We start from the raw sequence: 26,590 nt of genomic DNA on the forward strand, positions 1-26,590 counted from the left end.
GGCCTCAGGAACCAGCACAGGGCCTGGTGTGTTGTACATGGCCACAGCTAGCAGCACAGGGCCTGGTTTGGTGAAGATGGCCTCGGCCAGAAGCGCAGGGCCTGGTGTGATGTGAGTGGCCTGAGCAAGAGCCACAGGCCCTGGTGTGGTGTAAGTGGCCTCAGCCAGAAGCCACAGGCACTGGTGTGGTGTAAGTGGCCTCAGCCAGCAGCAAAAGGGCCCTGGTGTGGTGTAGGTGGCCTCAGCCAGCAGCCACAGGCCCTGGTGTGGTGTAGGTGGCCTCAGCCAGCAGCCACAGGCCCTGGTGTGGTGTAGGTGGCCTCAGCCAGCAGCCACAGGCCCTGGTGTGGTGTAAGTGGCCTCAGCCAGCAGCCACAGGCCCTGGTGTGGTGTAAGTGGCCTCAGCCAGAGCCACAGGCCCTGGTGTGGTGTAAGTGGCCTCAGCCAGTGCCACAGGCCCTGGTGTGGTGTAAGTGGCCTCAATAGCAACTAATGCCCTGGTGTGGTGTAGGTGGCCTCAGCCAGCAGCCACAGGCCCTGGTGTGGTGTAAGTGGCTTCAGCCAGTGCCACTGGCCCTGGTGTGGTGTAAGTGGCCTCAGCCAGCAGCCACAGGCCCTGGTGTGGTGTAAGTGGCCTCAGCCAGCAGCCACAGGCCCTGGTGTGGTGTAAGTGGCCTCAGCCAGAGCCACAGGCCCTGGTGTGTTGTAAGTGGCCTCAGCCAGTGCCACAGGCCCTGGTGTGGTGTAATTGGCCTCAATAGCAACTAATGCCCTGGTGTGGTGTAGGTGGCCTCAGCCAGAGCCACAGGCCCTGGTGTGGTGTAAGTGGCCTCAATAGCAACTAAGGCCCTGGTGTGGTGTAAGTGGCCTCAGCCAGCAGCACAGGGCCTGGTGTGTTGTACATGGCCACAGCAAGCAGCACTGGGCCAGGTTTGGTGAAGATGGCCTTGGCCAGAAGCACAGGGTCTGGTGTGATATGAGTGGCCTGAGCAAGAGCCAAAGGCCCTGGTGTGGTGTAGGTGGCCTCAGCCAGCAGCCACAGGCCCTTGTGTGGTGTAAGTGGCCTCAGCCAGCAGCCACAGGCCCTGGTGTGGTGTAAGTGGCCTCAGCCAGTGCCACAGGCCCTGGTGTGGTGTATGTGGCCTCAGCCAGCAGCCACAGGCCCTGGTGTGGTGTAAGTGGCCTCAAAAGCAACTAAGGCCCTGGTGTGGTGTAAGTGGCCTCAGCCAGAGCCACAGACCCTGGTGTGGTGTAATTGGCCTCAATAGCAACTAATGCCCTGGTGTGGTGTAAGTGGCCTCAGCAAGCAGCCACAGGCCCTGGTGTGGTGTAAGTGGCCTCAGCCAGCAGCCACAGGCCCTGATGTGGTGTAAGTGGCCCCAGCCGGTCACTCAGGCCCTTGTGTGGTGTAAGTGGCCTGAGCAAGAGCCACAGACCCTGGTGTGGTGTAATTGGCCTCAATAGCAACTAAGGCCCTGGTGTGGTGTAGGTGTCCTCAGCCAGCAGCCACAGGCCCTGGTGTGGTGTAAGTGGCCTCAGCCAGCAGCCACAGGCCCTGGTGTGGTGTAAGTGGCCTCAGCCAGCAGCCACAGGCCCTGGTGTGGTGTAAGTGGCCCCAGCCGGTCACTCAGGCCCTGGTGTGGTGTAGGTGGCATCAGCTAGCAGCACAAGACATTGGAAAACAGCCAAAAGCAATGTCGTTAATGTGCCCTCATTAATGGGCAGCTGCTTTTGGTCTTTTAATACACCCCTTCTCTGGATCAAAAGCGGTTCAATGACATGAAAATGAAAGGCTTACAGCACCAGGTATTCGCAGGCAGTCTCCCATCCAAGTACTAACCAAGCCCAGCCCTGCTTAGCTTCCGAGATCAGACGAGGTCGGGCATGCTCAGGGTGGTATGGCCGTAAGCTGCTGGCCCCAGCACAATGTCTCAATTTATGGATTCAACTGATTAGGTGGCAAGTACCTGAAGTTACGAAGACAATCCTTTAACCATACCTGCATGTTTGCATAATACCCTAACCCAAAGGCTCAGTTTAGCATTTATCTAACAGCACAGGCCCTGGATTGTTGAAGATGGCCTCAGGAACCAACACAGGGCCTGGTGTGTTGTACATGGCCACAGCTAGCAGCACAGGGCCTGGTTTGGTGAAGATGGCCTCGGCCAGAAGCGCAGGGCCTGGTGTGATGTGAGTGGCCTGAGCAAGAGCCACAGACCCTGGTGTGGTGTAAGTGGCCTCAGCCAGAAGCCACAGGCACTGGTGTGGTGTAAGTGCCCTCAGCCAGCAGCCACAGGCCCTGGTGTGGTGTAAGTGGCCTCAGCCAGCAGCCACAGGCCCTGGTGTGGTGTAAGTGGCCTCAGCCAGCAGCCACAGGCCCTGGTGTGGTGTAAGTGGCCTCAGCCAGTGCCACAGGCCCTGGTGTGGTGTAAGTGGCCTGAGCCAGAGCCACAGGCCCTGATGTGGTGTAAGTGGCCCCAGCCGGTCACTCAGGCCCTGGTGTGGTGTAGGTGGCATCAGCTAGCAGCACAAGACATTGGAAAACAGCCAAAAGCAATGTCGTTAATGTGCCCTCATTAATGGGCAGCTGCTCTTGGTCTTTTAATACACCCCTTCTCTGGATCAAAAGCGGTTCAATGACATGAAAATGAAAGGCTTACAGCACCAGGTATTCCCAGGAAGTCTCCCATCCAAGTACTAACCAAGCCCAGCCCTGCTTAGCTTCCGAGATCAGACGAGGTCGGGCGTGCTCAGGGTGGTATGGCCATAAGCTGCTGGCCCCAGCACAATGTCTCAATTTATGGATTCAACTGATTAGGTGGCAAGTACCTGAAGTTACGAAGACAATCCTTTAACCATACCTGCATGTTTGCATAATACCCTAACCCAAAGGCTCAGTTTAGCATTTATCTAACAGCACAGGCCCTGGATTGTTGAAGATGGCCTCAGGAACCAGCACAGGGCCTGGTGTGTTGTACATGGCCACAGCTAGCAGCACAGGGCCTGGTTTGGTGAAGATGGCCTCGGCCAGAAGCGCAGGGCCTGGTGTGATGTGAGTGGCCTGAGCAAGAGCAACTAAGGCCCTGGTGTGGTGTAAGTGGCCTCAGCCAGAAGCCACAGGCACTGGTGTGGTGTAAGTGGCCTCAGCCAGCAGCCACAGGCCCTGGTGTGGTGTAGGTGGCCTCAGCCAGCAGCCACAGGCCCTGGTGTGGTGTAAGTGGCCTCAGCCAGCAGCCACAGGCCCTGGTGTGGTGTAAGTGGCCTCAGCCAGCAGCCACAGGCCCTGATGTGGTGTAAGTGGCCCCAGCCGGTCACTCAGGCCCTTGTGTGGTGTAAGTGGCCTGAGCAAGAGCCACAGACCCTGGTGTGGTGTAATTGGCCTCAATAGCAACTAAGGCCCTGGTGTGGTGTAGGTGGCCTCAGCCAGCAGCCACAGGCCCTGGTGTGGTGTAAGTGGCCTCAGCCAGCAGCCACAGGCCCTTGTGTGGTGTAAGTGGCCTCAGCCAGCAGCCACAGGCACTGGTGTGGTGTAAGTGGCCTCAGCCAGTGCCACAGGCCCTGGTGTGGTGTATGTGGCCTCAGCCAGCAGCCACAGGCCCTGGTGTGGTGTAAGTGGCCTCAATAGCAACTAAGGCCCTGGTGTGGTGTAAGTGGCCTCAGCCAGAGCCACAGACCCTGGTGTGGTGTAATTGGCCTCAATAGCCACTAATGCCCTGGTGTGGTGTAAGTGGCCTCAGCAAGCAGCCACAGGCCCTGGTGTGGTGTAAGTGGCCTCAGCCAGCAGCCACAGGCCCTGATGTGGTGTAAGTGGCCCCAGCCGGTCACTCAGGCCCTTGTGTGGTGTAAGTGGCCTGAGCAAGAGCCACAGACCCTGGTGTGGTGTAATTGGCCTCAATAGCAACTAAGGCCCTGGTGTGGTGTAGGTGGCCTCAGCCAGCAGCCACAGGCCCTGGTGTGGTGTAAGTGGCCTCAGCCAGCAGCCACAGGCCCTGGTGTGGTGTAAGTGGCCTCAGCCAGCAGCCACAGGCCCTGGTGTGGTGTAAGTGGCCCCAGCCGGTCACTCAGGCCCTGGTGTGGTGTAGGTGGCATCAGCTAGCAGCACAAGACATTGGAAAACAGCCAAAAGCAATGTTGTTAATGTGCCCTCATTAATGGGCAGCTGCTTTTGGTCTTTTAATACACCCCTTCTCTGGATCAAAAGCGGTTCAATGACATGAAAATGAAAGGCTTACAGCACCAGGTATTCCCAGGCAGTCTCCCATCCAAGTACTAACCAAGCCCAGCCCTGCTTAGCTTCCGAGATCAGACGAGGTCGGGCATGCTCAGGGTGGTATGGCCGTAAGGTGCTGGCCCCAGCACGTTGTCTCAATTTATGGATTCAACTGATTAGGTGGCAAGTACCTGAAGTTACGAAGACAATCCTTTAACCATACCTGCATGTTTGCATAATACCCTAACCCAAAGGCTCAGTTTAGCATTTATCTAACAGCACAGGCCCTGGATTGTTGAAGATGGCCTCAGGAACCAGCACAGGGCCTGGTGTGTTGTACATGGCCACAGCAAGAAGCACAGGGCCTGGTTTGGTGAAGATGGCCTCGGCCAGAAGCGCAGGGCCTGGTGTGATGTGAGTGGCCTGAGCAAGAGCAACTAAGGCCCTGGTGTGGTGTAAGTGGCCTCAGCCAGAAGCCACAGGCACTGGTGTGGTGTAAGTGGCCTCAGCCAGCAGCCACAGGCCCTGGTGTGGTGTAAGTGGCCTCAGCCAGCAGCCACAGGCCCTGGTGTGGTGTAAGTGGCCTCAGCCAGCAGCCACAGGCCCTGGTGTGGTGTAAGTGGCCTCAGCCAGCAGCCACAGATCCTGGTGTGGTGTAAGTGGCCTGAGCAAGAGCCACAGGCCCTGGTGTGGTGTAAGTGGCCTCAGCCAGAAGCCACAGGCACTGGTGTGGTGTAAGTGCCCTCAGCCAGCAGCCACAGGCCCTGGTGTGGTGTAAGTGACCTCAGCCAGCAGCCACAGGCCCTGGTGTGGTGTAAGTGGCCTCAGCCAGCAGCCACAGGCCCTGGTGTGGTGTAAGTGGCCTTAGCAAGAGTCACAGACCCTGGTGTGGTGTAATTGGCCTCAATAGCAACTAATGCCCTGGTGTGGTGTAGGTGGCCTCAGCCAGCAGCCACAGGCCCTGGTGTGGTGTAAGTGGCCTCAGCCAGTGCCACAGGCCCTGGTGTGGTGTAAGTGGCCTGAGCAAGAGCCACAGACCCTGGTGTGGTGTAATTGGCCTCAAAAGCAACTAATGCCCTGGTGTGGTGTAAGTGGCCTCAGCCAGCAGCCACAGGCCCTGGTGTGGTGTAAGTGGCCCCAGCCGGTCACTCAGGCCCTGGTGTGGTGTAGGTGGCATCAGCTAGCAGCACAAGACATTGGAAAACAGCCAAAAGCAATGTCGTTAATGTGCCCTCATTAATGGGCAGCTGCTCTTGGTCTTTTAATACACCCCTTCTCTGGATCAAAAGCGGTTCAATGACATGAAAATGAAAGGCTTACAGCACCAGGTATTCCCAGGAAGTCTCCCATCCAAGTACTAACCAAGCCCAGCCCTGCTTAGCTTCCGAGATCAGACGAGGTCGGGCGAGCTCAGGGTGGTATGGCCGTAAGCTGCTGGCCCCAGCACAATGTCTCAATTTATGGATTCAACTGATTAGGTGGCAAGTACCTGAAGTTACGAAGACAATCCTTTAACCATACCTGCATGTTTGCATAATACCCTAACCCAAAGGCTCAGTTTAGCATTTATCTAACAGCACAGGCCCTGGATTGTTGAAGATGGCCTAAGGAACCAGCACAGGGCCTGGTGTGTTGTACATGGCCACAGCTAGCAGCACAGGGCCTGGTTTGGTGAAGATGGCCTCGGCCAGAAGCGCAGGGCCTGGTGTGATGTGAGTGGCCTGAGCAAGAGCAACTAAGGCCCTGGTGTGGTGTAAGTGGCCTCAGCCAGAAGCCACAGGCACTGGTGTGGTGTAAGTGGCCTCAGCCAGCAGCCACAGGCCCTGGTGTGGTGTAGGTGGCCTCAGCCAGCAGCCACAGGCCCTGGTGTGGTGTAAGTGGCCTCAGCCAGCAGCCACAGGCCCTGGTGTGGTGTAAGTGGCCTCAGCCAGCAGCCACAGGCCCTGATGTGGTGTAAGTGGCCCCAGCCGGTCACTCAGGCCCTTGTGTGGTTAAGTGGCCTGAGCAAGAGCCACAGACCCTGGTGTGGTGTAATTGGCCTCAATAGCAACTAATGCCCTGGTGTGGTGTAAGTGGCCTCAGCCAGCAGCCACAGGCCCTGGTGTGGTGTAAGTGGCCTCAGCCAGCAGCCACAGGCCCTGGTGTGGTGTAAGTGGCCTGAGCAAGAGCCACAGACCCTCGTGTGGTGTAATTGGCCTCAATAGCACCTAAGGCCCTGGTGTGGTGTAGGTGGCCTCAGCCAGCAGCCACAGGCCCTGGTGTGGTGTAAGTGCCCTCAGCCAGCAGCCACAGGCCCTGGTGTGGTGTAAGTGGCCTCAGCCAGCAGCCACAGGCCCTGATGTGGTGTAAGTGGCCTCAGCCGGTCACTCAGGCCCTGGTGTGGTGTAGGTGGCATCAGCTAGCAGCACAAGACATTGGAAAACAGCCAAAAGCAATGTCGTTAATGTGCCCTCATTAATGGGCAGCTGCTTTTGGTCTTTTAATACACCCCTTCTCTGGATCAAAAGCGGTTCAATGACATGAAAATGAAAGGCTTACAGCACCAGGTATTCCCAGGCAGTCTCCCATCCAAGTACTAACCAAGCCCAGCCCTGCTTAGCTTCCGAGAGCAGACGAGGTCGGGCGTGCTCAGGGTGGTATGGCCGTAAGCTGCTGGCCACAGCACAATGTCTCAATTTATGGATTCAACTGATTAGGTGGCAAGTACCTGAAGTTACGAAGACAATCCTATAACCATACCTGCATGTTTGCATAATACCCTAACCCAAAGGCTCAGTTTGGCATTTATCCAACAGCACAGGCCCTGGATTGTTGAAGATGGCCTAAGGAACCAGCACAGGGCCTGGTGTGTTGTACATGGCCACAGCAAGCAGCACAGGGCCAGGTTTGGTGAAGATGGCCTCGGCCAGAAGCACAGGGTCTGGTGTGATATGAGTGGCCTGAGCAAGAGCCACAGGCCCTGGTGTGGTGTAAGTGGCCTCAGCCAGCAGCCACAGGCCCTGGTGTGGTGTAGGTGGCCTCAGCCAGCAGCCACAGGCCCTTGTGTGGTGTAAGTGGCCTCAGCCAGCAGCCACAGGCCCTGGTGTGGTGTAAGTGGCCTCAGCCAGTGCCACAGGCCCTGGTGTGGTGTAATTGGCCTCAGCCAGCAGCCACAGGCCCTGGTGTGGTGTAAGTGGCCTCAGCCAGAGCCACAGGCCCTGGTGTGGTGTAAGTGGCCTGAGCAAGAGCCACAGACCCTGGTGTGGTGTAATTGGCCTCAATAGCAACTAATGCCCTGGTGTGGTGTAAGTGGCCTCAGCCAGCAGCCACAGGCCCTGGTGTGGTGTAAGTGGCCTCAGCCAGCAGCCACAGGCCCTGGTGTGGTGTAAGTGGCCTGAGCAAGAGCCACAGGCCCTGGTGTGGTGTAATTGGCCTCAGCCAGAAGCCACAGGCACTGGTGTGGTGTAAGTGCCCTCAGCCAGCAGCCACAGGCCCTGGTGTGGTGTAAGTGGCCTCAGCCAGCAGCCACAGGCCCTGGTGTGGTGTAAGTGGCCTCAGCCAGCAGCCACAGGCCCTGGTGTGGTGTAAGTGGCCTCAGCCAGTGCCACAGGCCTTGGTGTGGTGTAAGTGGCCTGAGCAAGAGTCACAGACCCTGGTGTGGTGTAATTGGCCTCAATAGCAACTAATGCCCTGGTGTGGTGTAGGTGGCCTCAGCCAGCAGCCACAGGCCCTGGTGTGGTGTAAGTGGCCTCAGCCAGTGCCACAGGCCCTGGTGTGGTGTAAGTGGCCTCAGCCAGTGCCACAGGCCCTGGTGTGGTGTAATTGGCCTCAGCCAGCAGCCACAGGCCCTGGTGTGGTGTAAGTGGCCTCAGCCAGCAGCCACAGGCCCTGGTGTGGTGTAAGTGGCCTGAGCAAGAGCCACAGGCCCTGGTGTGGTGTAAGTGGCCTCAGCCAGAAGCCACAGGCACTGGTGTGGTGTAAGTGCCCTCAGCCAGCAGCCACAGGCCCTGGTGTGGTGTAAGTGGCCTCAGCCAGCAGCCACAGGCCCTGGTGTGGTGTAAGTGGCCTCAGCCAGCAGCCACAGGCCCTGGTGTGGTGTAAGTGGCCTCAGCCAGTGCCACAGGCCCTGGTGTGGTGTAAGTGGCCTGAGCAGGAGTCACAGACCCTGGTGTGGTGTAATTGGCCTCAATAGCAACTAATGCCCTGGTGTGGTGTAGGTGGCCTCAGCCAGCAGCCACAGGCCCTGGTGTGGTGTAAGTGGCCTCAGCCAGCAGCCACAGGCCCTGGTGTGGTGTAAGTGGCCTCAGCCAGTGCCACAGGCCCTGGTGTGGTGTAAGTGGCCTGAGCAAGAGTCACAGACCCTGGTGTGGTGTAATTGGCCTCAATAGCAACTAATGCCCTGGTGTGGTGTAGGTGGCCTCAGCCAGCAGCCACAGGCCCTGGTGTGGTGTAAGTGGCCTCAGCCAGTGCCACAGGCCCTGGTGTGGTGTAAGTGGCCTGAGCAAGAGCCACAGACCCTGGTGTGGTGTAATTGGCCTCAATAGCAACTAATGCCCTGGTGTGGTGTAAGTGGCCTCAGCCAGCAGCCACAGGCCCTGGTGTGGTGTAAGTGGCCTCAGCCAGCAGCCACAGGCCCTGATGTGGTGTAAGTGGCCCCAGCCGGTCACTCAGGCCCTGGTGTGGTGTAGGTGGCATCAGCTAGCAGCACAAGACATTGGAAAACAGCCAAAAGCAATGTCGTTAATGTGCCCTCATTAATGGGCAGCTACTTTTGGTCTTTTAATACACCCCTTCTCTGGATCAAAAGCGGTTCAATGACATGCTTACAGCACCAGGTATTCCCAGGCAGTCTCCCATCCAAGTACTAACCAAGCCCAGCCCTGCTTAGCTTCCGAGATCAGACGAGGTCGGGCGTGCTCAGGGTGGTATGGCCGTAAGCTGCTGGCCCCAGCACAATGTCTCAATTTATGGATTCAACTGATTAGGTGGCAAGTACCTGAAGTTACGAAGACAATCCTTTAACCATACCTGCATGTTTGCATAATACCCTAACCCAAAGGCTCAGTTTAGCATTTATCTAACAGCACAGGCCCTGGATTGTTGAAGATGGCCTCAGGAACCAGCACAGGGCCTGGTGTGTTGTACATGGCCACAGCAAGAAGCACAGGGCCTGGTTTGGTGAAGATGGCCTCGGCCAGAAGCACAGGGCCTGGTGTGATATGAGTGGCCTGAGCAAGAGCCACAGGCCCTGGTGTGGTGTAAGTGGCCTGAGCAAGAGCCACAGGCCCTGGTGTGGTGTAAGTGGTCTCAGCCAGCAGCCACAGGCCCTGGTGTGGTGTAGGTGGCCTCAGCCAGCAGCCACAGGCCCTTGTGTGGTGTAAGTGGCCTCAGCCAGCAGCCACAGGCCCTGGTGTGGTGTAAGTGGCCTCAGCCAGCAGCCACAGGCCCTGGTGTGGTGTAAGTGGCCTCAGCAAGCAACCACAGGCCCTGGTGTGGTGTAAGTGGCCTCAGCCAGAGCCACAGGCCCTGGTGTGGTGTAAGTGGCCTCAGCCAGTGCCACAGGCCCTGGTGTGGTGTAAGTGGCCTGAGCAAGAGCCACAGACCCTGGTGTGGTGTAATTGGCCTCAATAGCAACTAATGCCCTGGTGTGGTGTAGGTGGCCTCAGCCAGCAGCCACAGGCCCTGGTGTGGTGTAAGTGGCCTCAGCCAGTGCCACAGGCACTGGTGTGGTGTAAGGGGCCTCAATAGCAACTAATGCCCTGGTGTGGTGTAAGTGGCCTCAGCCAGCAGCCACAGGCCCTGGTGTGGTGTAAGTGGCCTCAGCCAGCAGCCACAGGCCCTGGTGTGGTGTAAGTGGCCTCAGCCAGTGCCACAGGCCCTGGTGTGGTGTAAGTGGCCTGAGCAAGAGTCAAAGACCCTGGTGTGGTGTAAGTGGCCTCAGCCAGAAGCCACAGGCACTGGTGTGGCATAAGTGGCCTGAGCAAGAGCCACAGGCCCTGGTGTGGTGTAAGTGGCCTCAGCCAGAAGCCACAGGCACTGGTGTGGTGTAAGTGCCCTCAGCCAGCAGCCACAGGCCCTGGTGTGGTGTAAGTGGCCTCAGCCAGCAGCCACAGGCCCTTGTGTGGTGTAAGTGGCCTCAGCCAGTGCCACAGGCCCTGGTGTGGTGTAATTGGCCTCAATAGCAACTAATGCCCTGGTGTGGTGTAGGTGGCCTCAGCCAGCAGCCACAGGCCCTGGTTTGGTGCAAGTGGCCTCAGCCAGTGCCACAGGCCCTGGTGTGGTGTAAGTGGTCTGAGCAAGAGCCACAGACCCTGGTGTGGTGTAATTGGCCTCAATAGCAACTAAGGCCCTGGTGTGGTGTAAGTGGCCTCAGCCAGCAGCCACAGGCCCTGGTGTGGTGTAAGTGGCCTCAGCCAGCAGCCACAGGCCCTGGTGTGGTGTAAGTGCCCTCAGCCAGCAGCCACAGGCCCTGGTGTGGTGTAAGTGGCCTGAGCAAGAGCCACAGACCCTGGTGTGGTGTAAGTGGCCTGAGCAAGAGCCACAGACCCTGGTGTGGTGTAAGTGGCCTCAGCCAGAGCCACAGGCCCTGGTGTGGTGTAAGTGGCCTCAATAGCAACTAAGGCCCTGGTGTGGTGTAAGTGGCCTCAGCCAGTAGCCACAGGCCCTGGTGTGGTCTAAGTGGCCTCAGCCAGTGCCACAGGCCCTGGTGTGGTGTAAGTGGCCTCAATAGCAACTAAGGCCCTGGTGTGGTGTAAGTGGCCTCAGCCAGTAGCCACAGGCCCTGGTGTGGTCTAAGTGGCCTCAGCCAGAGCCACAGGCCCTGGTGTGGTGTAAGTGGCCTCAATAGCAAGTAAGGCCCTGGTGTGGTGTAAGTGGCCTCAGCCAGTAGCCACAGGCCCTGGTGTTGTGTAAGTGGCCTGAGCAAGAGCCAAAGACCCTGGTGTGGTGTAATTGGCCTCAATAGCAACTAAGGCCCTGGTGTGGTGTAGGTGGCATCAGCTAGCAGCACAAGACATTGGAAAACAGCCAAAAGCAATGTCGTTAATGTGCCCTCATCAATGGGCAGCTGCTTTTGGTCTTTTAATACACCCCTTCTCTGGATCAAAAGCGGTTCAATGACACGAAAATGAAAGGCATACAGCACCAGGTACTCCCAGGCAGTCTCCGATCCTATTACTAACCAAGCCCAGCCCGGCTTAGCTTCCGAGATCAGACAAGGTCAGGCGTGCTCAGGGTGGTATGGCCGTAAGCTGCTGGCCCCAGCACAATGTCTCAATTTATGGATTCAAGTGATTAGGTGGCAAGTACCTGAAGTTACCAAGACAATCCAATAACCCTACCTGCATGTTTGCATAATACACTAACCCAAAGGCTCAATTTAGCATTTATCCAACAGCACAGGCCCTGGATTGTTGAAGATGGCCTCAGGAACCAGAACAGGGCCTGGTGTGTTGTACATGGCCACAGCTAGCAGCACAGGGCCTGGTTTGGTGAAGATGGCCTCGGCCAGAAGCGCAGGGCCTGGTGTGATGTGAGTGGCCTGAGCAAGAGCCACAGGCCCTGGTGTGGTGTAAGTGGCCTCAGCCAGAAGCCACAGGCACTGGTGTGGTGTAAGTGGCCTCAGCCAGCAGCCACAGGCCCTGGTGTGGTGTAAGTGGCCTCAGCCAGCAGCCACAGGCCCTGGTGTGGTGTAAGTGGCCTCAGCCAGCAGCCACAGGCCCTGGTGTGGTGTAAGTGGCCTCAGCCAGAGCCACAAGCCCTGGTGTGGTGTAAGTGGCCTCAGCCAGTGCCACAGGCCCTGGTGTGGTGTAAGTGGCCTGAGCAAGAGCCACAGACCCTGGTGTGGTGTAATTGGCCTCAATAGCAACTAATGCCCTGGTGTGGTGTAGGTGGCCTCAGCCAGCAGCCACAGGCCCTGGTGTGGTGTAAGTGGCCTCAGCCAGTGCCACAGGCCCTGGTGTGGTGTAAGTGGCCTCAATAGCAACTAATGCCCTGGTGTGGTGTAAGTGGCCTCAGCCAGCAGCCACAGGCCCTGGTGTGGTGTAAGTGGCCTCAGCCAGAGCCAACGGCTCTGATGTGCTGTAAGTGGCCTGAGCAAGAGCCACAGACCCTGGTGTGGTGTAATTGGCCTCAATAGCAACTAAGGCCCTGGTGTGGTGTAAGTGGCCTCAGCCACAGCCACAGGCCCTGGTGTGGTGTAAGTGGCCTCAGCCAGAGCCACAGGCCCTGGTGTCGTGTAAGTGGCCCCAGCCGGTCACTCAGGCCCTGGTGTGGTGTAAGTCGCCTCAGCCAGCAGCCACAGGCCCTGGTGTGGTGTAAGTGGCCTCAGCCAGAAGCCACAGGCCCTGGTGTTGTCTAAGTGGCCTCAGCCAGTGCCACAGGCCCTGGTGTGGTGTAAGTGGCCTCAATAGCAACTAAGGCCCTGGTGTGGTGTATGTGGCCTCAGGCAGGAGCCACAGACCCTGGTGTGGTGTAATTGGCCTCAATAGCAACTAAGGCCCTGGTGTGGTGTAGGTGGCATCAGCTAGCAGCACAAGACATTGGAAAAGAGCCAAAAGCAATGTCGTTAATGTGCCCTTATTAATGGGCAGCTGCTTTTGGTCTTTTAATACACCCCTTCTCTGGATCAAAAGCAGTTCAATGACATGAAAGGCTTACAGCACCAGGTATTCCAAGGCAGTCTCCCATCAGAGTACTAACCAAGCCCAGCCCTGCTTTGCTTCCGAGATCAGACGAGGTCGGGCGTGCTCAGGGTGGTATGGCCGTAAGCTGCTGGCCCCAGCACAATGTCTCAATTTATGGATTCAACTGATTAGGTGGCAAGTACCTGAAGTTACGAAGACAATCCTATAACCCTACCTGCATGTTTGCATAATACCCTAACCCAAAGGCTCAGTTTAGCATTTATCCAACAGCACAGGCCCTGGATTGTTGAAGATGGCCTCAGGATCCAGCACAGGGCCTGGTGTGTTGTACATGGCCACAGCTAGCAGCAAAGGGCCTGGTTTGGTGAAGATGGCCTCGGCCAGAAGCGCAGGGCCTGGTGTGATGTGAGTGGCCTGAGCAAGAGCCACAGGCCCTGGTGTGGTGTAAGTGGCCTCAACCAGCAGTCACAGGCCCTGGTGTGGTGTAAGTCGCCTCAGCCAGAAACCACAGGCCCTGGTGTGGAGTAAGTGGCCTGAGCAAGAGCCACAGGCCCTGGTGTGATATGAGTGGCCTCAGCAAGAGCCACAGGCCCTGGTGTGGTGTAAGTGGCCTCAGCCAGAGCCACAGGCCCTGGTGTGGTGTAAGTGGCCTCAATAGCAACTAAGGCCCTGATGGGGTGTAACTAGCCTCTCTGTCCAAAATGTGAACATTGGCATCCTCGAAAGAGTGTCCTTTATCCTTAAGATGCAGATGGACTGCTGAGTCTTGTCCTGTGGAGGTGGCTCTTCTGTGTTGTGCCATGCACTTGTGAAGTGGCTGTTTGGTCTCTCCAATTTAGAGGTCTGGGCATTCCTTGCTGCACTGTACCGCATACACCACATTGTTAAGTCTGTGTTTTGGCGTTTTGTCTTTCGGGTGAACCAGTTTTTGTCTGAGCGTGTTGCTGGGTCTGAAATGCACCGGGATGTCATGCTTGGAGAAAACTCTCCTGAGTTTTTCTGATACACCGGCTACATAGGGGATGACAATGTTGTTGCGTCTGTCCTTCTTATCCTCCCTCGCTGGTGTCTGGTCTTCTTTTCTGTGCCTGTTTGCTGACTTTAAGAACGCCCATTTAGGATAGCCGCACGTTTTGAGTGCTTCCTTTACATGTGTGTGTTCCTTCTTTTTTCCTTCAGGCTTAGAGGGAACATGTTCTGCCCGGTGGTGTAGGGTCCTAATTACTCCAAGTTTGTGTTCCAGAGGGTGATGGGAGTCAAAGAGGAGGTACTGGTCCGTGTGTGTGGGCTTCCAGTAAACTTCGATGTTGAGGTTGCCATTCTCTTCAATGTGCACAGCGCAGTCCAGGAAAGGCAAACAGTTGTCCTTTGTGTCTTCCCTGGTGAACTTGATGTTTTTATCCACAGCGTTAATGTGCGCAGTGAAGGATTCCACTTCTTGTGTCTTGATTTTGACCCAGGTGTCGTCTACATATCTGTACCAGTGGCTGGGTACTCTTCCTTTGAAAGAGCCAAGTGCCTTCCTTTCCACTTCTTCCTAAGGTTGGCTACAATAGGTGACACGGGGGAGCCCATAGCACAGCCATGTTTTTGTCTGTAAAAGCCTTCGTTGTATTTGAAATATGTAGTGGTGAGGCAGGGGTCTAACAGTGTACAAATCTGATCGGGTGTGAAGTTGGTCCTGTCCTCCAAGGAACTGTCTTCTTGTAGTCGTTTTCTGACAGTCTCCACGGCCTCCGTGGTGGGTATGCAAGTGAAGAGAGAGACTACATCAAAGGACACCATGGTTTCATCTAGATTCAGGGTAAGTTTCTGGACCTTGTCGGTGAAATCGGTGGAGTTCTTGGTGTGGGGTGTTCGCCACGAGAGGAGCAAGGATGGTAGCAAGGTGTTTAGCAATGTTATAAGTGGCTGAGTTTATGCTACTGACTATGGGTCTGAGTGGGACAGCTTCCTTGTGGATTTTAGGAAGTCCGTAAATGCAGGGTATGGCATCCCCTGGGTAAAGGCGGTGATATGTAAGGCGGTCAATAATTTTGTCCTTTTCAAAGTCTTGAAGGCAAGCTATAACTTTCTTTTTGTAGCTGGTTGTGGGGTCTCGCTTTAAGGCTTCATAGGTATTGTTGTCACTGAGGAGAGTAGTGATCTTTGTATGGTGATCTGTAGTGTTTAGGACCACGGTGCATCTTCCCTTATCAGCTGGTAAAACAGTGATGTTGTGGTCTTTGCTCAGGGAAGCGACGGCCTTCTTTTCCTGTATTGTGAGGTTGGATGGATCCAACCTCCCAATACCTCACAATACAGGAAAAGAAGGCCGTCGCTTCATTCTTTCTCCCTGTCCTATCCCCCAGTCATGTCTGTCCTGTCTTTAAAAAACGAAAATAAAATAAATACATAATCATAATAAAGGTCAATCAAATGGACCAATATGGCAAGGCCATGATGATCCACTTGGTAAAGTAAATCCAGTTGGCAGTTGTGCAGACAGGTTGTGATATTTTACAACAAGGCATGTCAATACTAAATGTGTGTTTTGTCTAACCAAATCACATTCAAATGACTTACATTCTTAAGTATGCTTCAGTGGTTATGTAAATGTTTTATCTCATGACCAAGAACAGCAGTATTTATGACTGACAAAACTGACAATAACATCTGTGGGGGGAAAAAAGTTAAGTTGGATATTTGTTTCATTGAGCACTTTTTCATAAGAGCACATGTATTCCTGACCATGTAGCAGTTTTCAGTGTTGTAAACACTGCAAGATCGATGTGGTTTTTAGTATACTTACCTAAATTATACCTGCCATTCTTTCATTTAGACACTATAGGTAAGTGTAGCAACTGACAATTTTGGGGAGTTGAGCAGAACAGTTAATGAATTTTCTCCCCACTGCTACAAAGTGTTTGCTCATAAGGCGCTGCATGATAATTGAGTATTCTAATATTGCATTGTATACAATTCATATTTTCATTTTAAAACCCTAAAAACAACAGTCAAGCCTGCCTTTTAATTGTGGGGTAATCAATTAGATTAAGTCTTAGGACCTGAATATTCAGGATGTTACATATAAGAAGAATTAAATTCTGAATTCAAGCCAATGAAGATAAGTTGATATGAAAGCAACATCATCCTTCACGCTTGTCTCTGTCAATAATCCCACATCCATGTTTTGGTTCAGCCAAAGGTTTTTTAGGGAGCTTTCAGGGGCACCTGATAATGAGCAACTGCAGTAATCCAGCCTAGATGTAACAAACACATGGATTACATTTTAAGTTTTCACTTTGACCTCAAGATTTGCATAGCCTTTTAAGATGATAAAGTCATGAGACTTTGTTGAACCATCTTATAGGGATGGGTATATCTATAAGGTTACATTTTTAGAAGTAGCACACTCCACTTTATCATGTTGGCTCTCTTCTGAGCTTTAGAAGAAGGCATGTTCAAGTGAAACTTTTGTGTAACCAAATCACATTCAAATGGCGTAGGTTGTTAAGCTCATTTTTTTTTCATATAAATTTGCTTTCCGTAAAACCAACAAGATTTACTTCTGGTTAATTAAACAGATACATAGTACACAATTAAATATCCAAAGTAAAGATGCCATAACTCATAACTTTATTACAAATTAATTATTATTTTTTTCTTGTCTTCAGTTTGATTTATAACATTAAAGAAGGCACTACGTATCTTTACATATAGTGCCATGAAAAAAATTATTTGCCTCCTTTCTGACAACTTAGTTGTTTGCATATTTGTCATGCTTAAATGTGTTAGATCATCAAAAGAATTTTGATATTATACCCAATATTTATCCATTTATGGCCCAAGGGAAGCCAAACTGATTTGTTGTAGACCTTGAGTTAATGATACAAGTGTATGGATTCCTGTTACCTGCTTTTTTGATTGTAATATCTACGATCTTAGTCAATGCAACAGAACTATGGATAAACTAAAATGTGCTATCTTTCATTCTTATCTTTAAAGGAATCTTTTTAGAAAATAATTAATAATAATAAATAAAAGACAAACTGCCAACTCTTGAGCCACGATCGCCCTTTAATTGAACTGTAGTTACAAGGTTTCGCTTTTGAAGTAGTGTAGAAGGTCTGTTCCCTGACATTTGAAAGAGATCAATTTGTCAGAACTACAAGCACACCAGGAATATTTGAAAGATGACCAGCAGGTGTCACACTCTGTCCTAGTGATGTGCGCATCATGAATAAATTGTTCAGTATTCGAAAATCACTTTACTGAAGCCCAACTGACTCACTGACTCATCCCTGTTGCTAATTTCATTAGTAGAAATATATCTAGCTTATAATTAAAATTGTGTGTGTGTGTGTGTGTGTGTGTGAGAGAGAGAGGGGGGGGGGGGTGACAACAATTGGACGGTCTAGCCTTCTGATTTGCGTCACCGCTTTAATAAGTTTACAGTTTTTTCTGATTGCTTAAGCACATTTTTTGTAACTATTGGCTAATTTTGCAAAACTCTTCACACAAATAAGAAAACCTGTCACCCAATAATCAAAACATTGTAGTTCTCTTGCAAAAGCAAACACAGCTAGATTAACTCTTCACACCTTTGTAAAAATGGTGTTTCCGTATCAAACAGTACACACAAGCCATCATCTACTAAGCACACAATGCGCCAACTGCACACTGATGGTATGAATACAAAACACATCTGGCTTTTGCTTTCTCTGTGCACAAGGTAGGCTATGTCAGTTTGAGCTCATACTTCTGTCATAGATCCATAAGCATAGAGGGATCCAAACTTCAAGTACTGGTGTTTAGTCAAACACATCAAAACAAACACAAGTGTTTATTTCCAAGTATAGGATTATTTGCAATCGCCATAATGACTATATGGGTTACTTGGTCTGCAGTGAACATGCTTCCTCTGCCCCAGCATCTGGTCATCTAGCAATCTGGTCATCTAGCAAAAAGATAATTTTCCCCAGGGATCAATAAAGTATTCTGATTCTGATACTGTAAAGTAACAATTTCAGTATTTTTACATCAATGGTATTGGTGTGTTTCTCATTGGCATATGGCAGTGCTACAAATCTTTGTGCGAAGTGACTGTACTAACCAATTCTCATTTCAAGATGTCCTTATGGTACTTGCTACAGTGTAGCGGCTCGAGTTAGGCTGGACCCGTTGGCCAGCTACCCTCAGGGTCATTCCACGGTTGATTACATGGTCCACTATTGTAGCTCTGATGTCATCAGCAATTCTATTTCTTACTCTTCCTACCCTTCCTCTCCCCCTCCTCATCTTCCTCTCCCCCCTCCTCATCTTCCTCTTGTTCCTCCTTGTCCTTGTCGTCCTCTTCATCCTACTTCTTCACCTCCACATCCTCTTCCTCGGCCTCCTCTACTTCTCACTCTTTCTGCTCCCTCCATTGTACTCCGCACACACAGCTTACCTGTATTATAGTGCTTAGGCTGATTGCAAAGTGAACTAATTATCTAAAAAAGCTTTCACATGTGAAAGTGTGCCAGACAGTTGGCAAATTAGTGTTAATGATAGACATACATGTGTATACTTTTGCTAGGAGTGTGTTGGAAATTTGGTAATTGAGTGTTGTGCAGTGAATTGTGCCTACAGTTTTGCAAAGTGTGTGTTACAAAATTGCAAACTGAGTGCAAAGCAGTTTTTGTGCTTTTAGTTTTGCAAACTCAGTGAGTGGTTTTGCTATAAGTCTGAATAGTTTTAGAGATTGTGCTACAGGAATCACAGTTAGGGTTTAAGCAATCAGAAAAAACTGTAAGCAATCAGAAAAAACTGTAACAGAGACAGTATTTTAGTTGTCACCACAAGGAGGAACTGTTTCATTGTAAGAGCACGGGTGCTGCGTCATCACGCCCCTAAGAAGAAAAAGGATACCACAACAAAATGGCACCCATGAGGCAAAGATTTGCCGCGTGTTGATGTGGAATAAAGTTATTATTATTTGCTATTATTTGCTCAGAGGGAATTTCTGGTTTTCTCTCTATCTCTAGCTTTGTGGAGGGCTTTCTCATAAAGCAGCAAACTTTTTCTCCAGGTTAAATGATGAAATCTTCTAAATTTGTGACACGCCATTTCCTCTCCAGCTTACGAGTTTTCGGCTTTAGGCTACGTGTTTGAGAATTATACCACGGAGTCAAGTACTTCTGAATTGAGGCCCTATTTTTCACAGGAGCTACAGTCTCCAGTCTCATATGTAATCAAGTGGGAAACTCAGTTACAGTTTTTTCTGATTGCTTAAGCACATTTTTTGTAACTATTGGCTAATTTTGCAAAACTCTTCACACAAATAAGAAAACCTGTCACCCAATAATCAAAACATTGTAGTTCTCTTGCAAAAGCAAACACAGCTAGATTAACTCTTCACAACTTCGTAAAAATGGTGTTTCCGTATCAAACAGTACACACAAGCCATCATCTACTAAGCACACAATGCGCCAACTGCACACTGATGGTATGAATACAAAACACATCTGGCTTTTGCTTCCTCTGTGCACAAGGTAGGCTATGTCAGTTTGAGCTCATACTTCTGTCATAGATCCATAAGCATAGAGGGATCCAAACTTCAAGTACTGGTGTTTATTCAAACACATCAAAACAAACACAAGTGTTTATTTCCAAGTATAGGATTATTTGCAATCGCCATAATGACTATATGGGTTACTTGGTCTGCAGTGAACATGCTTCCTCTGCCCCCAGCATCTGGTCATCTAGCAATTCTGTAAAGTAACAATTTCAGTATTTTTACATCAATGGTATTGGTGTGTTTCTCATTGGCATATGGCAGTGCTACAAATCTTTGTGCAAAGTGACTGTACTAACCGATTCTCATTTCAAGATGTCCTTATGATGCTTGCTACAGTGTAGCGGCTCGAGTTAGACTGGACTCGTTGGCCAGCTACCCTCAGGGTCATTCCACGGTTGATGACATGGTCCACTATTGTAGCTCTGATGTCATCAGCAATTCTATTTCTTACTCTTCCTACCCTTCCTCTCCCCCCTCCTCATCTTCCTCTCCCCCCTCCTCATCTTCCTCTTGCTCCTCCTTGTCCTTGTCGTCCTCTTCATCCTACTTCTTCACCTCCACATCCTCTTCCTCGGCCTCCTCTACTTCTCACTCTTTCTGCTCCCTCCATTGTACTCCGCACACACAGCTTACCTGTATTATAGTGCTTAGGCTGATTGCAAAGTGAACTAATTATCTAAAAAAGTTTTCACATGTGAAAGTGTGCCAGACAGTTGGCAAAATAGTGTTAATGATAGCCATACATGTGTATACTTTTGCTAGGAGTGTGTTGGAAATTTGGTAATTTGAGTGTTGTGCAGTGAATTGTGCCTACAGTTTTGCAAAGTGTGTGTTACAAAATTGCAAACTGAGTGCAAAGCAGTTTTTGTGCTTTTAGTTTTGCAAACTCAGTGAGTGGTTTTGCTATAAGTATCAATAGTTTTAGAGATTGTGCTACAGGAATCACAGTTAGGGTTTAAGCATTCAGAAAAAACTGTAATTACGTGTTCCCTGGTGTCTCCCAGCTGCAGTGTGTATTACTGCCAGTAGGTTTGGTAGTTCATGAAATAGAAGAGCTTTTGTTCCTGTAATATTGAATTGTCTTTTAAAAGATGTCCAAAAAAATAGAAAATACAGTATTTCAAAAGAAAAGGAGTATATCACAATGAATATATAATTTGAATGTATACAATTTAATTCATTCTGGTGTTAGCAATTAAATGTTATATACAGTGGCTTGCAAAAGTATTGAACCTTTCCACATTTTGTCACATTACAGCCACAAACATGAATCAATTTTATTGGAATTCCACATTAAAGACCAATACAAAGTGGTGTAAACGTGAGAAGTGGAACGAAAATCATACATGATTCCAAACATTTTTTACAAATAAATAACTGAAAAGTTGGGTGTTCGTAATTATTCAGCCCCTGAGTCAATACTTTCTAGAACCACCTTTTGCTGCAATTACAGCTGCCAGTCTTTTAGGGTATGTCTCTACCAGCTTTGCACATCTACCGACTGAAATTCTTGCCCATTCTTCTTTGCAAAACAGCTCCAGCTGTCAGATTAGATGGACAGCGTTTGTGAACAGCAGTTTTCAGATCTTGCCACAGATTCTCGAGTGGGAAGGAAAAACTCCATTTGAAAAGGTTTGAAACATCTAGCAGAACCAGGCTCAAGGAGGGACTGGCTACTGTGACTGGCTGAGGTTGATGGGAAGGAGACAGGACAACATATAAACTATGGAAGAGAGCAAGCAATACATACTAAATAATGATTAAATGCAGAGAGGTGTATAAACACAGAGAGAGTGAAGAAGAAAAAATTATTATTATATAAGTAGTATTTGTCAAAACAGAAGGTTTTAAGGCTAATCTCAAAAGCTGAGATGGGTGTTTGTCTACTGAATTACAGTTTTTCTCGATTGCTTAAACACTGTAACCAGGCCTCTAAACTAAAATTTCAAAACCGTAACGCTATTGTTCAAAAAGCTCACCCATTTCCCTGAACTATAAACACTATTCCCTGATTTGACACATAACTCAAATTTGGTGAACTGTTACTGCAAAACTCTACACACAAATCCCTACATTTTACAGTGCTTACACCATGTAGTCATTTAGAAAGCACTAGCATGCAATAATGTTAACTTACAGTTTTTTCTGAATGCTCAAACCCTAACTGTGATTCCTGTAGCACAATCTCTAAAACTATTCAGACTTATAGCAAAACCACTCACTGAGTTTGCGAAACTAAAAGCACAAAAACTGCTTTGCACTCAGTTTGCAATTTTGTAACACACACTTTGCAAAACTGTAGGCACAATTCACTGCACAACACTCAATTACCAAATTTCCAACACACTCCTAGCAAAAGTATACACATGTATGGCTATCATTAACACTAATTTGCAAACTGTCTGGCACACTTTCACATGTGAAAACTTTTTTAGATAATTAGTTCACTTTGCAATCAGCCTAAGCACTATAATACAGGTAAGCTGTGTGTGCGGAGTACAATGGAGGGAGCAGAAAGAGTGAGAAGCAGAGGAGGCCGAGGAAGAGGACGTGGAGGTGAAGAAGTAGGATGAAGAGGACGACAAGGACAAGGAGGAGCAAGAGGAAGACGAGGAGGGGGGAGAGGAAGGGTAGGAAGAGTAAGAAATAGAATTGCTGATGACATCAGAGCTACAATAGTGGACCATGTAATCAACCGTGGAATGACCCTGAGGGTAGCTGGCCAACGGGTCCAGCCTAACTCGAGCCGCTACACTGTAGCAAGCACCATAAGGACATCTTGAAATGAGAATCGGTGAGTACAGTCACTTCGCACAAAGATTTGTAGCACTGCCATATGCCAATGAGAAACACACCAATACCATTGATGTGAAAATACTGAAATTGTTACTTTACAGAATTGCTAGATGACCAGATGCTGGGGCAGAGGAAGCATGTTCACTGCAGACCAAGTAACCCATATAGTCATTATGGCGACTGCAAATAATCCTATACTTGGAAATAAACACTTGTGTTTGTTTTGATGTACTTGAAGTTTGGATCCCTCTATGCTTATGGATCTATGACAGAAGTATGAGCTCAAACTGACATAGCCTACCTTGTGCACAGAGAAAGCAAAAGCCAGATGTGTTTTGTATTCATACCATCAGTGTGCAGTTGGCGCATTGTGTGCTTAGTAGATGATGGCTTGTGTGTACTGTTTGATACGGAAACACCATTTTTACGAAGGTGTGAAGAGTTAATCTAGCTGTGTTTGCTTTTACAAGAGAACTACAATGTTTTGATTATTGGGTGACAGGTTTTCTTATTTGTGTGAAGAGTTTTGCAAAATTAGCCAATAGTTACAAAAAATGTGCTTAAGCAATCAGAAAAAACTGTAAGTCAGCATAGCTTGAGCTCAATTAGCACACAATTAACCAGGTGGAAACACTAGGAGTCAAAATTTAGCACACACCAATCAGAACCTGCGATGGATAGATAAAAGGGCCAAAGTCAGCTCATTCAGGTTTGAAACAATGGATCCAAAGAGATGCAAAGGAAGAGGACGTGGTGGAGAAAGAGGACATGGTGAAAGAGGAGGACGTGGTGGAAGAGGAGGAGGAGGTGGTCTAGGACAACAGGAAGGTGGTGGAGGAGGAGGGAGAGGTGGAGGAGGAGGAGGACGTGGTGAAGGAGGTGGAGGTGGAGAACGATGGCGACAAGGAAGGGGAAGAGCAAGGGCAAGAAGACAGTCAGTCTCGGATGAAATTCGAGCCACTTTAGTTGACCATGTCCTTGTCCATGGGATGACTATGAGGGAGGCTGGGCAACGAGTACAACCAAATTTGAGTCTCTTCACTGTTGCCTCCATCATCAGAACCTTCAGGGAGGAAAACAGGTAGGTGTACTTGCAGTAAGACTGCTTTGTACAGTAACGTTTAAGTTACTGAACTTATGTGTCTTGAGTTTCAGTATGTTTCCATTATTTGCCTGTAAAATGAATGTGTGACAGTTACAGTAATGAGTGCTTCTATTTTTGTAGGACACAGAGACGACCACCTGGTGGAGGCAGGTTAAGGCTTTTGTCGGAGGAGCAAGAGAGGGAACTTGTAAACATGGTAATTGCAAATAATGTAATCCGCCTGCAAGAGATTCAAAGGAGAGTGATTGAGGATGATCATCTTTTTCGAGGCATAAATGCCGTCAGCCTCTCCACAATTGACCGCATCCTCCGAAAGAATCAATTCCGGATGAAACAGGCATACCGAGTCCCTTTCGAACGAAACTCTGACAGAGTGAAAAACCAACGTGTGGAATATGTTCAGGTATGAGTTTTGATACTGTATAAAGTATTGTGTACCATCACAGCATGGCAGTTTATGCTGCCATTTCAGCACTCTTGAACTGTGGTTCAGGGTACCGACTGACTCTACTGTGTTATGTGTCTTGCAGAGAATCTTTGAGATTGAAGGACGGCCTGTTCCCCATGAAATAATCTTTGTGGATGAGGCAGGTTTTAACCTGACCAAAAGAAGGAAAAGGGGGAGGAACATAATTGGCCATCGGGCTATTGTAAATGTCCCTGGTCAGCGTGGGGGGAATGTCACTATGTGCGCAGCCATCAGCCAACGAGGGGTACTCCACCGCCATGGGGTACTAGGACCCTATAACACTATGCTTCTCCTTGCTTTTCTTGATGGTTTAAGACAACATATGTTCCAGCTGGACTACAGGGAACCCAGCACAGCCAGAGCAGCCTCACTACGTTGTTGTGTGGGATAACGTCAGCTTCCATCGCGCTGCTCTGGTTCGTGACTGGTTTACCAATAACCCAAGGTTTTCTAATATCTTTCTGCCTGCATACTCTCCCTTTCTAAACCCGATAGAGGAGTTATTTTCGGCATGGCGGTGGAAAGTGTATGACCGAGAACCTTATGTCCGTGTTCACCTCCTTCAGGCCATGGAAGAGGCCTGCCTAGACATATCAGTAGATGCATGCCAGGGGTGGATCAGGCATGCAAGAGGATTTTACCCCCGCTGCCTGGCCAGGGCCAATATAGCCTGTGATGTGGATGAGATTCTCTGGCCTGACCCAGACCAAAGACAAGATGCTGAGGTGGGATAATGTTTCTGGTGTGTGTTGTACTGTATAGTACATGAATGACAATGTGCCACTGTACATACATTGGTTGCGTCTTTTGTGTTTATCATGTGACAAGGGTTTTGAAGGGGAGAACCATAAGCAACCTATTTGTTTTGGAACTATTGTTTTGAATTAATTGTACCAGTGTGCAAAACTCTATTGTAGTGTGTGTGTTTTTGAGGGCTTGTGTTTGATGTCTGAGGGCAAAGTTTGGTTTTTCAGCAGGAGTGAATAGTTTTGGGTGTAGAGCTTCATTTTGACCTGGAAATAGGATGTTTGGGAAATTGAGTGAGATGTTATGGATTTGTGTTTACTGTTGTGAGGATATGAGGCATAGTTTCAAGAAATGTGTTTTAGCAACCGAGAAAAACTGTAATATTGGGAGCTGTATCCACAGAAGAGAGGCCTGAGTGCTAAAGATTCTGTCTGCCATTCAACCCTAAAATACTATAGGAACCACAAGTACGCCTGCAGTCTAAAAGAGATAAGCAGCCAATTAGCAATATATACAGTACTGTGAGGACTTTAACGTAAACTACAACCAGATTTCTCAAGACCTTGTATGTGAGAAAAAGATTCCAAAGTAAAATCTGTATTTCAAATGGAGTCAGTGAAGACAAGTAAATATGGGTGAAATATGCTGTCTCTTTATAGTCCTTGTCATGACTCTCACAGCAACATTTTTGATCCCATAAAATTGAAAAATTTTTGATGCAGCAGATTCAAATGAAACCTGGCCAAGAGGCGCAGTAGGTATCCCGGAGGAGGAATGTGTTGAAAGTTGGACATCAACTATTAAGGATGATTTTTAATGAATTTTTGAACATGATGCAACCAGGCTGTCCCAGTGCATTATGTGTGCACGCCGTGCATGTGTGAGTGCTTGTGTGTACGTGTGACATATATGTGCCGGCGCTGCGTAAAGGCCGGTGTAGAAGCCCAAGAAAATTTATGTGTCAGATAAGAGGTGACTGGCTTGACCACAGCTCACAAATGACGACTCACTTGACCCTGGTTTTCCGGTGGTTAGAGACAAATGCAGTCACGTGGCAGGATGCTGAAAAGGGACCAAACTTCAGTCAGGAGAACAACTGACATAATCCATCCACAGTACGAGGTTAGTCATTAATATACTGCAACAGCTTGGGAATGCAGCAATAAAGCACCTGTGAGAGAATTCACCATTAATGGTATGAAAGTGGAAGAAGCGACTTCATCGAAATTGTGCCTTATCATCCGGTGCGCCTTTTGGTCTGAAAAATACAGTATCAAACATTATAGCAATCTACTTTTTGTATGCCTTGTGTTTCTTAAGCCATTCCTAAATTCTTGTCCAAGAGATTTCAAACGTTATAAAATAAACTAGCTATGAGCTGAAAAAGTTACCTTAAAGTCTGATATCATTCTGAACCAAACTGTTGTACAGTGTGAGAAACTGTACAATTGTGAAATAACACCATGAAGTGGATACACCACTTTTCTTGGGTGACTAGGCATTCACCATAGCTTGTTATGGTAATCATAACTTTTAGACACACAGTGGAAAGGGCAACACAATCTAAATTCATTAAGTACCAAACGATAAGTCCAATGTTGATTTCTAGTCTTAACATGAAATTTCCCACTCGTGGGACTAATAAAGGTATCTTATCTTATCTTATATTAGTTGAAAGTGTACATATTCCCCACCTCTGCTGCTTGTACAGTATCATCACTGTTATACCGGTCTCTTTCTCATTCACATTGCTTCTTCTGGCTTTCATTCCTCTTCTCTCCAGAGCATCCCTCCACCTTTCCAGGCTCTCCCACCTACTCCTCCCTACTCTCACTATAGATCACAATGTTATCTGTGAACATCATTATCCACAAAGACTCCAGCCTGATCGCATCTGTCAGCTTTTACTGTTGTTAACTCACCATTATCTGATATGTCAGGCACATAGCCTCTGGGCTGAGACGCATTCAGACGCACACACACACACACACACACACACATATATATGTGTCGTCCAACTGACTCCAGCGATATAGGGTCGGGGCCAATGAAGGGTGTTGAGGGCAGCTCATATCTGATAGATTAGCCAGGGTCTATT

General features: G+C 49.4%; 1 long non-coding RNA gene, 7 other non-coding genes and 1 pseudogene across 8 annotated transcripts; 1 reads left to right on the forward strand and 8 right to left on the reverse strand.

Moving 5' to 3' along the window:
* Positions 1-1,791: 1,791 nt before the first annotated feature.
* LOC145427091 (5S ribosomal RNA) lies at positions 1,792-1,910 on the reverse strand. Its single transcript, XR_013907815.1, has one exon. It is a non-coding gene; the product is annotated as a 5S ribosomal RNA (ribosomal RNA).
* A 743-nt stretch (positions 1,911-2,653) lies between these two features.
* LOC145426574 (5S ribosomal RNA) lies at positions 2,654-2,772 on the reverse strand. Its single transcript, XR_013907284.1, has one exon. It is a non-coding gene; the product is annotated as a 5S ribosomal RNA (ribosomal RNA).
* A 1,453-nt stretch (positions 2,773-4,225) lies between these two features.
* LOC145427176 (5S ribosomal RNA) lies at positions 4,226-4,344 on the reverse strand. Its single transcript, XR_013907906.1, has one exon. It is a non-coding gene; the product is annotated as a 5S ribosomal RNA (ribosomal RNA).
* A 1,179-nt stretch (positions 4,345-5,523) lies between these two features.
* LOC145426627 (5S ribosomal RNA) lies at positions 5,524-5,642 on the reverse strand. Its single transcript, XR_013907337.1, has one exon. It is a non-coding gene; the product is annotated as a 5S ribosomal RNA (ribosomal RNA).
* A 1,099-nt stretch (positions 5,643-6,741) lies between these two features.
* Positions 6,742-6,860, reverse strand: LOC145426628 (5S ribosomal RNA). The gene has a single exon (XR_013907338.1). It is a non-coding gene; the product is annotated as a 5S ribosomal RNA (ribosomal RNA).
* A 2,149-nt stretch (positions 6,861-9,009) lies between these two features.
* On the reverse strand, positions 9,010-9,128 carry LOC145426626 (5S ribosomal RNA). Its single transcript, XR_013907336.1, has one exon. It is a non-coding gene; the product is annotated as a 5S ribosomal RNA (ribosomal RNA).
* A 2,193-nt stretch (positions 9,129-11,321) lies between these two features.
* On the reverse strand, positions 11,322-11,440 carry LOC145427445 (5S ribosomal RNA; annotated as a pseudogene).
* Positions 11,441-12,840: 1,400 nt separating this feature from the next.
* Positions 12,841-12,959, reverse strand: LOC145427220 (5S ribosomal RNA). Its single transcript, XR_013907952.1, has one exon. It is a non-coding gene; the product is annotated as a 5S ribosomal RNA (ribosomal RNA).
* A 10,129-nt stretch (positions 12,960-23,088) lies between these two features.
* Positions 23,089-24,824, forward strand: LOC145426056 (uncharacterized). Its single transcript, XR_013906829.1, has 3 exons — positions 23,089-23,252; positions 23,397-23,679; positions 23,807-24,824. It is a non-coding gene; the product is annotated as an uncharacterized LOC145426056 (long non-coding RNA).
* The last annotated feature ends 1,766 nt before the right edge of the window (positions 24,825-26,590 follow it).

This window comes from Astatotilapia calliptera, chromosome 3 (genome assembly GCF_964374335.1).
Source record: "Astatotilapia calliptera chromosome 3, fAstCal68.1, whole genome shotgun sequence".
Taxonomy (NCBI): domain Eukaryota; kingdom Metazoa; phylum Chordata; class Actinopteri; order Cichliformes; family Cichlidae; genus Astatotilapia; species Astatotilapia calliptera.